Raw genomic sequence first — 15034 nt, 5'->3', positions numbered from 1 at the left:
GTGTCCTGATCAGATGAAATGAGCGTTTAAGAACTGGGCTGGGAATCTCATCCAACCCTGAACTAAATTTATTTCGTAGATTCTGAAAAATATTTTTGAATTCTATGTCTGTGCAGGGGTACAGAAATAAGGATTTGCAAGAGCTGGTAAAGCTTGGCTCCAATGGGTGAGCTGGATTTAGGGGGGGCACTTGTTTTGGAGAATAATTCATTGGAACTATTTGCTAGGATGCTGTAGTTGGAGATAGGATGGCCTTTGGAGTCATTGATTTTGAGTTTGTCTCTTTGTTTTCCTGCTCCCTTGGCTTCATTAATTATTTCCCATATGGCCTTAGTCTTATTTTCTGCCTGATCAAGTCTATAGTTGTTACACGACTTTTTAGCATCATTAAGCATTTTGCGGTATAATTTTTTCAAGATTTTAAATTGAACTACAGTTTCCTTGCACATCAAGGATTTACAGACCACAACCATTTCTTTAAGATGAATGGACATCAGACGAATTTCATCAGTGATCCATTTATTACGTATTGGCTTTGGCTTGACTTTAATTTGCAGATTAGGATAGGCTTTGTCAAAGTAAAATAGAAATTTGCTGTAGAATGCATCAAAATTGGTTTCTACAGTTTTTGCAGAAAAAACTGCATCCCAGGATTCTGTATCTAACATTTGTGAGAAATTAATATTATTCATCTCTGAGAAGGAGCGGCGAGTAACTGTATAACATGGAAAAGAGAGGCCTATTTCTAGGCTTGTTAGTATGGGGTAGTGGTCTGAAATATCCGACAGAATCACTTCTGATTTGGCACAGTTGGTGTTGATGTTGGTAGCAATTACATCCAATAGGGATGCTTAGTGGTTAGTTACCCGAGTTGCTTCCTTATTGATCACCTGGAGATTATAGGACATAAATAAATTAAGTAAATCACTCTTGTTCTTTGAGTTAGTTGAAATGTCACAGTTAAAGTCACCAGTAATGGCGAGGTTAACTTTAGGTGAGTTTTTGTGAATAATATCTATCAGACATTCAAGTTTGTGCAGAAAAGAAGTAAAACAGCCAGTTGGCGATCTGTACACAGTAACAATACACACTGGATCACTGTTGGTGTTGATCTTACATACAGAGCATTCGAAGTCACACTCTACATTCAGACTTTTATAGGATAGGCTAGTGATTCTCTTACAAGGATGCCTACTCCACCATTTTTCTTGTTAGCTCGACAGAAAAAATCTGCAGCTACATAGCCACTGATTCTGAGAGTGCTTAATTCCTCACATTTGAGCCAGTGCTCACAGAGGGTAATATGAATTTAAAAGCACTTCTAGTTCTAGAGGTTTGTTCCTCAAACATTGAATATTGACATGAAGTATTCTAAGCTTCGGCTTAGAGCTACCGTTGCCCACTTGTTGTGATGATTTAGCCACATCTAGTCACGACGATGTAGGTTTCAGAGATCCTGTTACCGATCTTGTGACACTTATCATTTCCTGGATCTTGAGTTATGACACTGTTCTCAGTTGATAAGTCATTCGAAGAAAAGGAAGCAGTGTCCTTTTCTCCTTTAAACCTTTTCGATGGAAAGAATTTCCTAACCTTTCCTCCCAGAGGCCAGGTTTCACTCTTAAACAAATCTTCTCGCAGAGTAAGCGGAGCGTCCACTTTGAAGGAACGATAGTTCTCACCAGTAAACAAACTTTCACACAGAAAGTCACGGTGTGGAAACTTTTTACGCAGATATTTGATAATATCATCAGTAGATGTACTTTTTTCTACACGTCCCACATATAGGAGGGACTGCCGGGGTACGCCGGAAAAGTTTGGTCTATCACTTGAACACGCACTACTGCCGAGCACAACCTTGTGTTTACGTTTTTTGTTTTTTCCAGAGCTCCCCTTTATGTAACCCTCGTCGTCCGGACTATCTCCCACAGTTAGTAACTCGGTTGGTTGGACTGGTGGCAATGTGGATGGAGATTCTACTGATCTCGAAACAGGATTTGTTGCGCTGAGACTAGCGTTTACTTCTTCCACCTTGGCAATGGCAACTTCGGGAAGAATAGCGGCGGCAGGTTGCTGAAATTTGGTATCATCAACCTTCGCTTGCTTAGATGATTTGAAAGAGACTTTTTTCGGTTCGATGACGTCGGGTCTTTGCGAACTTTTTAAATTGTTTAACTCTTGCTTCAGCATCGCAATATCAGCGGCCATGATGGACAAGGTGAACTTAGCCTCCCGACATGAAAAACACTACCAAAAAATCTCATGGCTGTTTTTTAAGGCTTTTAATTGTATATCATTAAGGCCTGAGCATTTATCGTGAAATAAACGTGGACAAAGGTCGCAATAGATAACTTTCTTCCTGCTTTCAAGCAAGTTGTCGCAGGAGCTACACAAACGTGAAGCCATAGCGTAAGAATCGCGGAAGTTTCTCACCTTAATTGAATATGTATTTAATCAACTCAAATTCACCTAAGATTAATGTATTGTGTGTTCAAGTTGCAGAAGAGCAAAGTGAGTGTGTTTAAGGTGATGCCTTTGATAAGAATGCCCCATTTCATTCATATTTTTCTAGAGTATTGGACCCACGTCCCTTGGCCAATGGCTTCTCTGTTCAAACCGCTTCCTCCTTTGCTGTAAAGAAAGGTTTTGGTGGGTTTTACTGAGTGTTATAAATGCTTTGGTTGTAATTGACTTTTCTTGAAGTTCCCATAAGCAATATATATAAGTAATCAAAAAACTGCATGGTCAATTCTAAGGCTCAGGAAGAGAAGTTAGATTTTAACCAGCATTTTGTCGTCTCGTCTAAGCAGGTGAGGAAGGGGACAAAAATGATTTTAATGGTCATAGACATAAAACGGGTGTAATCTTAAGAGGATGCCTAGTTTCTCATTTTTCAAAACCTTCCTTTTTATGCCATTCATCTCATTAAACACTTAAACTGTTAGATAAATAGGAATATAGCTTTGTGGCTTTATTCAGGATTTTGGGGCTGGAATATACCACGGCTCTTACAAATAACATTACTGACACTTCCGAAGATGCATTAAATATTAAACTCATTCACTTCTCTCGTAATTAGTTTGATTTTGCAAACTTATTAGCTGCTGTTTGAAGATTTCTTATTTGATCCTCTGATGATGTCCCGTATCCCTTTGGTTCTGTGGTTGTTATGTCATCATTCATTCATTGCTTCTCACAGTTTCATTTTCGGATCATTTTCATGATGGATAGGAAAGGGTGGAGAGAAACCTGCCTAATAGCCTACTCTAAACGAAAGGTGCCAAGGGCCCCGGAGCTAAAAGCCCCATCCAACGGATGGCATGCTCACTCAAAGTGCTATCTACAAAGCGCCTCAAGTAGGGATGTGAATACCCTAAAAAATATCTGCTTTCTTTGGAATTCGAACCTGGGCCCTGTGGGTGAGGAGCCAGCACGTTCGCTAACGCACCATCGAGATCCCCCTACTGACCATGGAAGAGAGTTGAGAGGTGTAATGCTTTTTTTTATATGTACCTAATATGCATGTGTGTTCGTTGTAGTGGAGATGAACGAAGTCATTATAGGTAGCTGAACAAATCATCAGTGGTGTTAAGGCAAAGAATTCCTCATTCCCACCTTAATTGAATATGGGTTTTGAATAGGTATTTAATCAACTCAAATTCACCTAAGATTAATATATTGTGTGTTCAAGTTGTAGGAGAGCAAAGTGAGTGTGTTTAAGGTGATGCCTTTGATAAGAATGCCCCATTTCATTCATATTTTTCTAGAGTATTGGACCCACGTCCCTTGGCCAATGGCTTCTCTGTTCAAACCGCTTCCTCCTTTGCTGTAAAGAAAGGTTTTGGTGGGTTTTACTGAGTGTTATAAATGCTTTGGTTGTAATTGACTTTTCTTGAAGTTCCCATAAGCAATATATATAAGTAATCAAAAAACTGCATGGTCAATTCTAAGGCTCAGGAAGAGAAGTTAGATTTTAACCAGCATTTTGTCGTCTCGTCTAAGCAGGTGAGGAAGGGGACAAAAATGATTTTAATGGTCATAGACATAAAACGGGTGTAATCTTAAGAGGATGCCTAGTTTCTCATTTTTCAAAAGCTTCCTTTTTATGCCATTCATCTCATTAAACACTTAAACTGTTAGATAAATAGGAATATAGCTTTGTAGCTTTATTCAGGATTTTGGGGCTGGAATATACCACGTCTCTTACAAATAACATTACTGACACTTCCGAAGATGCATTAAATATTAAACTCATTCACTTCTCTCGTAATTAGTTTGATTTTGCAAACTTATTAGCTGCTGTTTGAAGATTTCTTATGTGATCCTCTGATGATGTCCCGTATCCCTTTGGTTCTGTGGTTGTTCTGTCATATTGTTTAGTTTCATCTCCCTCAATGCCCTTTCTATCTCATCGCCGTGTATGCCTGGACCTAAGCTGTATTAATCAATGTCATATTCTCTTTCAACGTCTAAGCTTATTGGCCTAAGTTCTTTACCATGCAGTTCTTCTATATGTTCCTTCGATTTTTCTTAGGCCTTTTCTATTCAACTGTTATCCTATCCGACTGACAGGTATCCAAATTTTAGGTTAAAATGTTTTGAGTGGAAAACTACGACATACCCGTTAAGGACTGCCTCATCATATTGCTGGTAAAATTTTGCTCTCTGGGCATGCACTTGGCCGGAGCCGAATATAGGAAAGCATAATTTTCGGAGGGAGCTATGAATTGACAGCGGCCAAACTTAGCAAGTAAAGAGCACTACCAAAAGCCCTCTCCCTGCCGAAACTTTTTAAGATCCTGTCGCTTTTTGTGTTAAGGGAATGGATGTCTGATCGATGAAAATGGGGTCCCTTTGTATACACAAAGGTTAGAAAAAGCACATATTTTACTTGAGGTTTATATGATGCACTAATGGGCCAGTTCAGTGGGAGATCAAACAGAAGATAGTCGTGACCATGACAGCAGCTCAGGGAAATTTGGGATCCTTTCTTGATTTTCTAAGACATGGATGAGTTCTCTCATTGAAAAACTTAAAGCTTAAACTTTAGTCCTCGTGGTGCAGTTATGGATGTGCGAGTTCTTGATTGGTAAGTTTCTAGATTAACTTTCACGTGAATCAGAGCCTTGAAGATGTATAAATGTCCGAACTTATAGAGAAAAACATCTGAAATTAGTAAAAAGGGCTGGTAAAAATTGTGAAATTAAGGTACCAGTAGGGGGAAAATGTAAAAAAACTACTAAAATTTTGTTTTAAAACGGCAAAAAAAGCGTAAAAAATTTATGCCAAAAGCATCCGGGGTTCCCAGGCGGTCACCCATTCTAGTACTATCCGGGCCCGACGATGCTTAACTTCGGTATTTGGACGAGAACCGGTGTATTCACCGTGGTATTTTTTAAAATATCTTTATTTATCAGTCTTCAACATTCTACTGCGGATCAGTACGCATCCATTTTTCATCATTTTAATCATTTCTAATCATTCAAAAGCTTCCAATCCTTTCTGAGACCTTAGAAAAAACAGCGGGATCAATATGGGACGAGAATCAACTTTGGAAATGCAAAAGTTATGCATCTTTTGGGGTGGAGGAAAAGTGAAATGATAAAATAGGAGGTAAAAAATTAAAGCAGATGGAAGCTTACTTACCTTTGAATTGATATGTTCCAAAACGGCCAAAGTTGTGGGAACCTGAGAAGGAGAATCGCATTAGGCACAAAGCTGTAATGTGGAAGGAGTTATGTACAAGGGTGCTGTGGAAGTGGAGTTGCTTGATTAGAAAACCTACCCTTGGCTCCCACGGTGGTAGACTTGTAAACAGTATCTTTTATTTCGCACCTGTTAACTATGATTTTGAATTTTTTGCATGCTACGGATAAATTAAAATCTTGGATCGAGTCCCATGGAGGCTAACAAAAATGGGACACTGAACTCACCCACTATCGGAAGAATAAGGCACGGATATCAGAAATTGTCGTTTTATTTCCTAAGGAAATAAAGTCCTCCTCTGGTAAAAGGCAAAACTTGACCGTTTATTCAACTTAAACGATTTGGCCATTATTTTGTTTGTTGATGTGTGTTACTACTAGTTTGAATCTAAAAATTCAAGTTAACGGGTTTTATCCAACTCCTCCGACTGTGCCGACCCATAAAAATATGATGAGCGATATAATATGCCTATTGCCCTTGCAAGATAAATGTGGCCCATCGGCAAATTATGAGTTGAACCTACATTCTTGGTTAACGTCTCCTTCGCCCTTTGGGCAGTCTCATTTGACGGCGATCACGCGAGTTAAATGAAGAGACGTCGGCATTAAATTTTAGGTATCTTCATCTTAAAGGATAAGCAGCCGTGACCTCTTTTCAGTATAATTATTTCTGAAGTCAAGGTTAACGACTTGATGCAGTTTGACTTTAGCATTAGTTGTTCCTTTCCCGCAGTATACCTCGTCATCGTATGACTTAATTTGTGACGTAACTTTTTTTCGGGACTCTACTCGTCCTAGCTTGTTCGCCCTCAGTTGGCACCGACTCTTCGAAGCGATCGGAGGTGAGTAGCTCTAGCCATCCATGACGCCCGAACTTAGTACATTGGCGATGTATTCGTTAGCGTGTATTGAGTTTTAAAATACGGCTCCCACTGGTGTTCGATCAGTTTTCTCCAAGACACTGGTGTTCTCTTAATTAAAGCAAATCCGTGTGTTCAAAGATATCTCGTTGCTGTGAATGTCGAAGTTAGAAGCCGCGATCGGATATTAAAAAGTCTTCTTAGTTTTAACTGTAGTAGTAATTAATTTTATTCATTTACTTTTGAAATTGATACTCGATTTCTATGAATATGGTGTCTATCTAACTGTTCAAGATTTCCCGCCCATGATGCCTGTACGTGTAAATTCCTGGGTTCCATTTTATATAATCAAACCGTCAAGTGATTAATGCATATGTATAAGGAATACTGTTTTTCGGGTGTATTTTTGGATGAGAGCTTTTGCTACTTTTTTTCATATTGCGACGTTTTTTAAACCCGTTTCAGGAAAGTCGGAGGATGTATGAGGAACTGTTGATCATTTTCAAACGTGCTATGCTGCAAAGCTCTTCAACCTGTGTGAAAAGAACTCACAAACACGGAATAAACCAGCCGAAGGAGAGACCTGGTGTAAATTGTGGTAAGTTCGTATATTTTTTATTTCGCGTGCAGTGTCCTTTGCTGGTACTAACTCAATAACTATTGTCGAAATGTTGCAAACATTTCTTAGCACACTATTGTCAGTCAATGAAGAGATACCTCGATAACTTCAACTTTTTAAGAGACAATCAGCATGCATGCGCGCAGGAAAACCATTTCATGCGATACCGAATTCGGATTACTCGCACATGATTTCCTTTTATCGGCTGAAAGTGGTAGGCAAGTGTATGCGATCTCTTTGGTTTTCGAAAGGCATTTGAAAAGCTTCCCCATGGTAAACGTTTTCATAAATTGAAGTTTGCAGGCATAAATTGAGTTAAGCAATTTTTGTCAGAGTGGGAACATAAAGGTTGTCTTTGACGGTGCTAGTTTCGACAGCGTATGAGTGACCTCGGGGGTACCTCAGAGAAGTGTAATCGGGCCGTTGTTTTCTAGATTTTTGTTAACCATTTGAACCGCGAATTGAAAAGTAAGACTAGGATGTTCGCGGCAGACACGGTGAATATCCTTAAGAGATCAACTAGATTGGTTTAAAATTTAGCAAAAAATTATCTAGAGGGAGTAGATGCGGTTACTCGGGTGTTACAATCCTTAAAGAAATCCTTATCCCTGGGGGACCCACGTACGTAAAATTTGCGGTCAAGCATATACAAGTTTCGTATTTGTTATACGCAATGTCAGCAGAAGTGACTCAAAGTTCAAGGAACGTGGTATCACGCTCTTGTATCTTATTTATAATATGCTTTTAGTTTATGGGTTCCAACGAAAGAAGACCTCACTCAGGAAATTAAGGTTAAACTACGGGCAGCTCGTTTTGTTTAAAATTTTAAAAGGTTAAACGAAAAGCGTTACTAAAATGCTTCTGTGGTTGTATTGGGAATCGATAAGGGACAAAAGATTCCATGCAAGGTTGAACTTAATAAATAAATTCAATCTACATCTTAGCGCCGATGTCCTGAAGAATTATTCGCACTCTATTGGTCGCTTGGATCATGTATATAAAATTCGGAAAAATGATGCCAGAACTAGCAGATACAAGGACTCATTTTTCTCAAAGACTATACGGGACGGCAACTGTAGGGTTGTAGTTACAAAAAATTCCAATTGCGACCGGCAGTGTCCAGGGAATAATTAGTTTTACCCAATTGTGCCACTTCGAGTAATATCGTGTTTTATCTAAACTCTTCCCGGATGGGAATGCCATTAAAGAATGTACTGCTTACCCTGCTTTGGCCTTTTAAGTCTATCTTCCCATCCTTCGTCTCTCTCTCTCTCTCTCTGTGGTGGGGAGCATCCCCCTGTCTGCAGCATTGTGCCACATCCGCATTTCTTGTTAGCTCTGTTTTTACACCCGACTTGTCTTAATTACCTTTCAACAATGTTACTAGCGCAGGTTGTAATTTTGGTTTAATGCCAAGGTTTTCCGGCATCACTAAAAGAAAACGCAAACGTTGAAATAACTGTAAACTGTTTTGTATACATCATTTTCATTAATTGAAATTTTCCGTCCGTATTTAGGAGCGAGTTAACCTTGATGAAAGATGGAATAACCATCATGAGAAAGCAATCGAGGTCGGCTGGAGAAATGGAGTAATGTCAATGAATATTTAATTTAAGCATCACAGTTCTAGTGATAATTCGATGGAGTGAATTTTAAATAATACTATTGTATATTGGAAGTGTGTGTGGAGTGTTCGGAACACTGAAATTGCTGTTTTTTGTTCTTTGACTTCCCTTATATTTCACTTTGTGAAGCTCCCGTACTCAATAAGTTTTATTTTCATCACGATTGTTTTAAATTTGGTATATAAGCCACATTGATTTAACAAAGTCTTCCAGCCAAAACCTTCATTATAAATTCAATGAACAAGCCCATAAAAACTATCAGGTCTTCATTTTACTAATTAGTTCAGCAGGAATTCTATCTTTTCCCTCAACCTTCTCTGATTTCACTTCCATGAATACGTTTTTATTTCACAGAGAAGTATTTTAAATACTAATCTACCCTATTCAACATCAATTCCCCTGACACTATCGAAACTCCTTGGACCAGTCCAATTTAACACCGTAGTCCTCTGTTTTATGCAAATGTTGTTTCATAATTGGCTCAAGGAGAGATGCCTTAGTGTACTTCATTTAAAATGGAGAATATTAGATTTTTCTGTATCTATGCAATTAAAATTTCTCATTCTATTCCTAAGTATTTCCATTTTCAGGTATCTGTTAAGACCATGTGAAAAGCATTTTTAATTAAAACAATAATTGCTAATATTGTCTTGTCTGAAGTCTTCATCAATTTTTAAGGCCTCTTCCTATTGATATTATTTCTCAGCTTGCAGGGTCTAATATCGCCACGAAATGGATCTTCCATCTATCCTTTCCATCCTTTTTGAATATTTCGCAGCTCATTTAATAATTTTTCTGCCATATCCTTGATAGCCTACAAAGATTTTCCATTTTCTCTTCCTGATATTGCTTTTACCAATTTGCACCCATGTATACCTCTTTTGTGAACTCTCTATAATGTTGCACTTTGACTCGACCATGCTTCTTGCGCCCTTTAAGTTTCCCACTAGGGTTTATCATTTCTCTCTTTATACTTTCTTCTTTCTTATGCAAGTCTTTGTTAGAATTCTCCCATTTTTTCCCTCATGTATCTACCTGATCATCTCATCTGTTATATATGGTGTGTTGTTCTTTTCCTGTTTACTGGTCCTATAGTTCTGTTGGCTGCTTTTAATATCCCCTTTTTGATATGTCTCTCTCTTCTTCACACAGTGCAATAATAATTATTATAACTGTTTTAAAAGTATACAGATAAGCTTGCATAATTTTTATTGAAATGGAACGACGTCTGGTGTTAAAATGGATTCTTCTTGATGCAATTCGGAAATAATAGTACAGTGTCGTTTACGAAAACGTTTGAAATGAACGGTGCAACAATATACGTAATGATTTTTCAATTTTTTGTCGAAAAATCACTTACAAAACAATGTTGAAGAATTGGATTCTTTTTACTTTTAATGTCCAATGCATTGGACTAGTAAAAACTATCCCATCGGTTTTCATAGACTGCAGCCAAATTAGTTTTGTATACATCATTTTCATTAATTGAAATTTTCCGTCCGTATTTAGGAGAGAGTTTACCTTAGAGCCGAGATATTGAGATAGTAATATACATTATTATTTGTCTGTGAACAAATTTAGTTGAATGCGAAATCACACTTTTCACTCTATAGTCCGAACATATTGTCAAGTTTCTTATTTTTGGAAAAGTAACTGACACGGTTTTAAACAATGTCATCTGTGAAAGAATATCATTCATGTTTATTTATTTAATTATTTGCCTGAGGATCTGGGTTCATTCATGTTCCAAGATATATGGCACGCCAAAGATCTTAACATAAAATACAAAACATTGTTGCATATTCAGAAACTCATCAATAGTGTAGAATAAGTGTAGCATGAAAAAGTCCCTCACTTTGAATTTAAAGGTGGACATTTTTTCTACGCTCTTGATAACCAGAGGAAGGTTATTATACAATAAGAGTCCCATGTTATGGGGGGTAAAGTAGACTTGCAAGTTCTGATGAAGTTCACATGTAGATGACTGCAGGTCCTGGTATAATGATTGTGAATGCTATTGTTCGTGGTATGTAATGAGATATGGCATTTAGCATAAACAATAGCACTTAGCATATACACTCAGGGAAGAGGGAGAATACCAAGTTTTTTGAAAAGGGGGCGACATGGAGCTCTGAGGGGTGCATTGCACATTAGTCTTAGTATCCTTTTTTGGATTTTAAATACAATGTGAGCACAGGGTAATGGGCCCCAAAAAAGAATACTAAAAATTACGTGGGCATAAAACTCACCATAATAGATAGACATAAGAACTTCATTATTTACAGTTTGCCTGATAGAACGTACCAAATAGCACGCTGAACAGAGTTTTCTACGTAAACTAGAAATATGGCTATCCCAGTTTAGTCTACTATCCAGGGTAACACCCAGGAAGGAGGCATTATCACTCCTTGGAATAATCGCATTGTCAAAAGACCCTGAAATATCTGTTAGAGGCTTATTTTTATTCACAAAGTATATTAAATTTGTTTTATCCTTATTAATATGAAGAAAATTATGATCACACCACTCTTGCAAAAGGTGGATAGTATTGTTAGCACTTGATACCAGGCCGTTGATTGAAGAGGCAGACACTTAAGACATTTGTGTCATCGGCATACAGGATGGGAAGTGTATTAGGTACAGAATTAAGCATCCTTGGGAGGTCATTTATGTATATGAGAAAAAAACACTGGGCCAAGAACAGATCCCTGGGGAACCCCACAGGATATTGTTTTTGCAGGCAATACATGAGATATTCCATCTTTCGTAACACTTACACTCTGTTGTCTGTTGTTTAGAAAAGATTTAATCCAATTATATGGAGTAGCTCTTATGCCAGATTCTTGAAGTTTCAGCAATAACATATGGCGATTGACACAATCAAAGGCCTTGGAGAAATCAAATAATAAAACAAGAGATTCCAGTTTTTCTAGGTCAGACAATATTTTGTTTATAAAATGGTAGGTAACAGTGGTGGTGGACATGGATTTTCTAAATCCATGCTGGTAGGTCGATAACAGTTTGTGCAATTCCAGGTATGATATTAATTGAGAATACAACACTAATTCAAAAATTTTACCGAATTGATTGAGTATAGGACAATGAGAACTCAGGTGCTGTTTATTTCCTTTACCTTTATAAAGTGGGATGACTTTGGTGCTTTTAAGGGATAATGGAAACTGACAAAGCCTAAGAGATTCATTGACTAAGAATAATAGAGGGGGTTTAATGACATCAAAGGATTTTTTAATGATGACAAAAGGAATGCCATCTGGACCAGAGGTGTACTTATTTGTCATTTTGTTTAAGATATTAGTTAATTCAATGTCAGAGCATGGGCGAAGAAATAGGGAATTACATTGGCTTGATGTTTGGCTATGAAAGCTTTGTTGAGTCACGTTGGGTGACTGGTGAGAAGTGAAAAAGTCATTAAAACCAGAACTGTCCTCAAGTTCGTTACCTTGACAGTCCAGTAACCTGAGATTGGGGGTTAATGATTTAGGAAATTTTGACTCTTTGATAATTTTCCATAGTTCTTTTTGCATTACGAAGAAGATATTTGTAATTCTTTCTCATTGCCTAATATTCGAGAGGTTCAATAGGGACCGATCTGTTTTCGTAATGGAGAGCCATGTTTTTCATGACTCTGGATGCCTACTGGATTTCATCAGTGACCCATGACTTTCTGCCCTTAGACAGAGACGAATTTTTAATTTTAACGGGTAACATATTTACATCCAGCATCCATTTTATTACTCGTTGCAAGAACAATTCCATGAAAAACTCAGTTTGTCAACGGAGTTTTTCAATTATTCAATACTCCGTTCATCACTTCAACTTGTGTTGTAATGATTCACCATCAGTACACTGAGGGGGGGCTGGGCCGAAATGTGCGCATTTGTATTCACCTTTCTTATCCTTCTATCATTTACCCTTTGACTTGTGGCGTAAGCCAAATAATCTCAATTGCATTTTTTGACAGGTATACCGTTTACGAATCTTAAGAGTTTTTCATTTATTCAATACTACTAGCCGTAAGAGCTGAATTCTATCAATATTCTTTTATTATTGCTTGATATATGAGGATGGAGAATGAGGATGAAACATTCGATGGCGAAACTGACTTGGTCATTCCCCTGATTTGTCTGATACTTCTCTTGACAAGAAGCAAGCGAAGCAGCATCAACAGCATTGTTTTAAAATGCCTATAGCTGCCTTTTTAGCTAGGTTATGGACTGAATGAGAAACTGAAGTAAAGAGAAACCGTCCTAACTTACTTAGAACGTATACTTAGAACCGTCTTAACGGACACTTAGATTTCTGTCCAGAATACTTGCTCCATTACTATAAACAAACTCACGGGGCTCACTTGTTAAATTGGTAGGTAAATGTACGTTGGTTTACAATGAAGAAATGAACATTTAAAAAAATATCATTGATTTTTATGTCATAAAGACGAGTGCGAATGAATGTTATCTTTAGTATATGGGGTTTACACCATTACTGAAGCAGATTCATAGGCCTATTTTTGGAATCTTGTAAACAAAATCAGCGGGCAAGTGATCTATTGAAACTTGTATCATGACTGGGGATGTTGCATAGCATATTTTTTATATTCATACCCCAAGAATTATTATTTGTATTCTTAAATAATATGGCAACATCCTTGTTTAAACGGCCATAAAGTTCTCTGCTTGCTAGTTACAACGGTAGCAGTGGTGCATCTCCTGTGATTTTGTCACGCATAATTATTACTGTTGCGTGACATCAGTGTTTCTGAAAATTTTTCGAGCGACCGCCCACTTGGATCAATAAGCCTATATTCAACGCCCCACAATGGGTAGCTTTAAAATACTAATCAAAATTATTAAATATAATAACCCTACAAGGAACATTGAAATAATTGAATTAAAAACAACAATTAATCAAATTTTTATTTACAATCCAAGAGATGTGTATAGTTTTCGTACCAAATTTATGCGAAAGACCTAATGCACAATTGAAGGAACTGTAATGAGATGATCAATTTTACGTCAAAATAAATTATTGAAACTAATATTATTAAATAATCTTTTCTTTTTGAAGTTAACATGTATTTTTTTAACTAAATGAAGTATTTATTTTAAATGAAAGTTTTCAATTCATGCAAAAAAACAATCATGTATGTTCCTTTAAATTTAGTTAAACAATTGAGTGACTATTAACTATAGTTCTTCGTGTTATTCATTTGTCATTTTCATGTTCCTGCAAGTCATGTTAGGATATTCTATTTCATAATTTAATGACATATTTCCATCAAATAGAATTCTAATGGGATTGATGGGCTGGATGACCGGATAAGTTTTCCAACATCCGGTCTAAAGTCACTTAGCATGAGTCTTGAATCGCCGCTTTCACAAACCTGAAGTCTGTTTCTCTGCTTGAAAATGAGCTGAATATCTGCACTAAAACCACGTTCCGCCAAATATGAATTCAGAAATGAGAGGAGGTTTAAACCACCATCCAAAATGAAGGATAACGATCGGAAACCTTCTGCAACCAAAACTCTTGATAATTTATCTTAAATTTGGATTTTAATTCAACGCCATTTTAAATTCATATTAATTCTTCCTCTTATACTCCAACTCCCTCTATATCAGAAAACGGATTTATCACCCAGTCTGGAATTTCCAACAAAAGATGATCCTCAAATCGCTGCGTCATGTTTTTATGCAAGGTGGCTAAATGGTCTCAAGAGACTGAAATCATCAACCATACCAGCTTGCTCTTGTAGCTTAAGCAGAGAAGGAAGTGATAAAGCTCGCTTCGGCCTATGATGCGCTCATATAAAATCAACTGGGAAAGAGTCATCACAGATTTTGCCTTTATTAGGTTAGTATCATATGGCTGCAATTGTAAATTCATTTCATTGAACTTTGCAAATTGTTGAGACACAAATGCAGCGTCACTCTTGATCTCTAGAAGGTTGTTGCTGAGGATACGACCTTTCTCTTAATAAATTGCACGACAGTGTCAACTAGATTATAGAAACGCCTTATAGAATCATCTTTCGATGGCCAACGAACTTCCGTGTTTCGTAATGATTTAAATTTAGTGATCTCACAAAGTCTGCCGGCCAGATTCCTTCCTCATAGATACTACGAATCACCCCATATAGCAAATGTTCCACCCAAATTTTCCTAAACATTTCAATAGTTCCGCCGGAATGTTATCTACCCCCACGGC

At 37.3% G+C, this 15034-nt stretch overlaps 1 pseudogene; it reads right to left on the bottom strand.

Annotated features, from left to right (window-relative positions):
* Positions 1-5281: 5281 nt before the first annotated feature.
* Positions 5282-5402, bottom strand: LOC139688442 (5S ribosomal RNA; annotated as a pseudogene).
* Between the last annotated feature and the right edge of the window lie 9632 nt (positions 5403-15034).

This window comes from Hetaerina americana, unplaced genomic scaffold, assembly GCF_022747635.1.
Source record: "Hetaerina americana unplaced genomic scaffold, ioHetAmer1.1.p SCAF_2, whole genome shotgun sequence".
Classification (NCBI taxonomy): domain Eukaryota; kingdom Metazoa; phylum Arthropoda; class Insecta; order Odonata; family Calopterygidae; genus Hetaerina; species Hetaerina americana.
The sequence above is the reverse complement of the archived record's forward strand: the minus strand, read 5'-3'. Positions and strand labels throughout refer to the sequence as shown.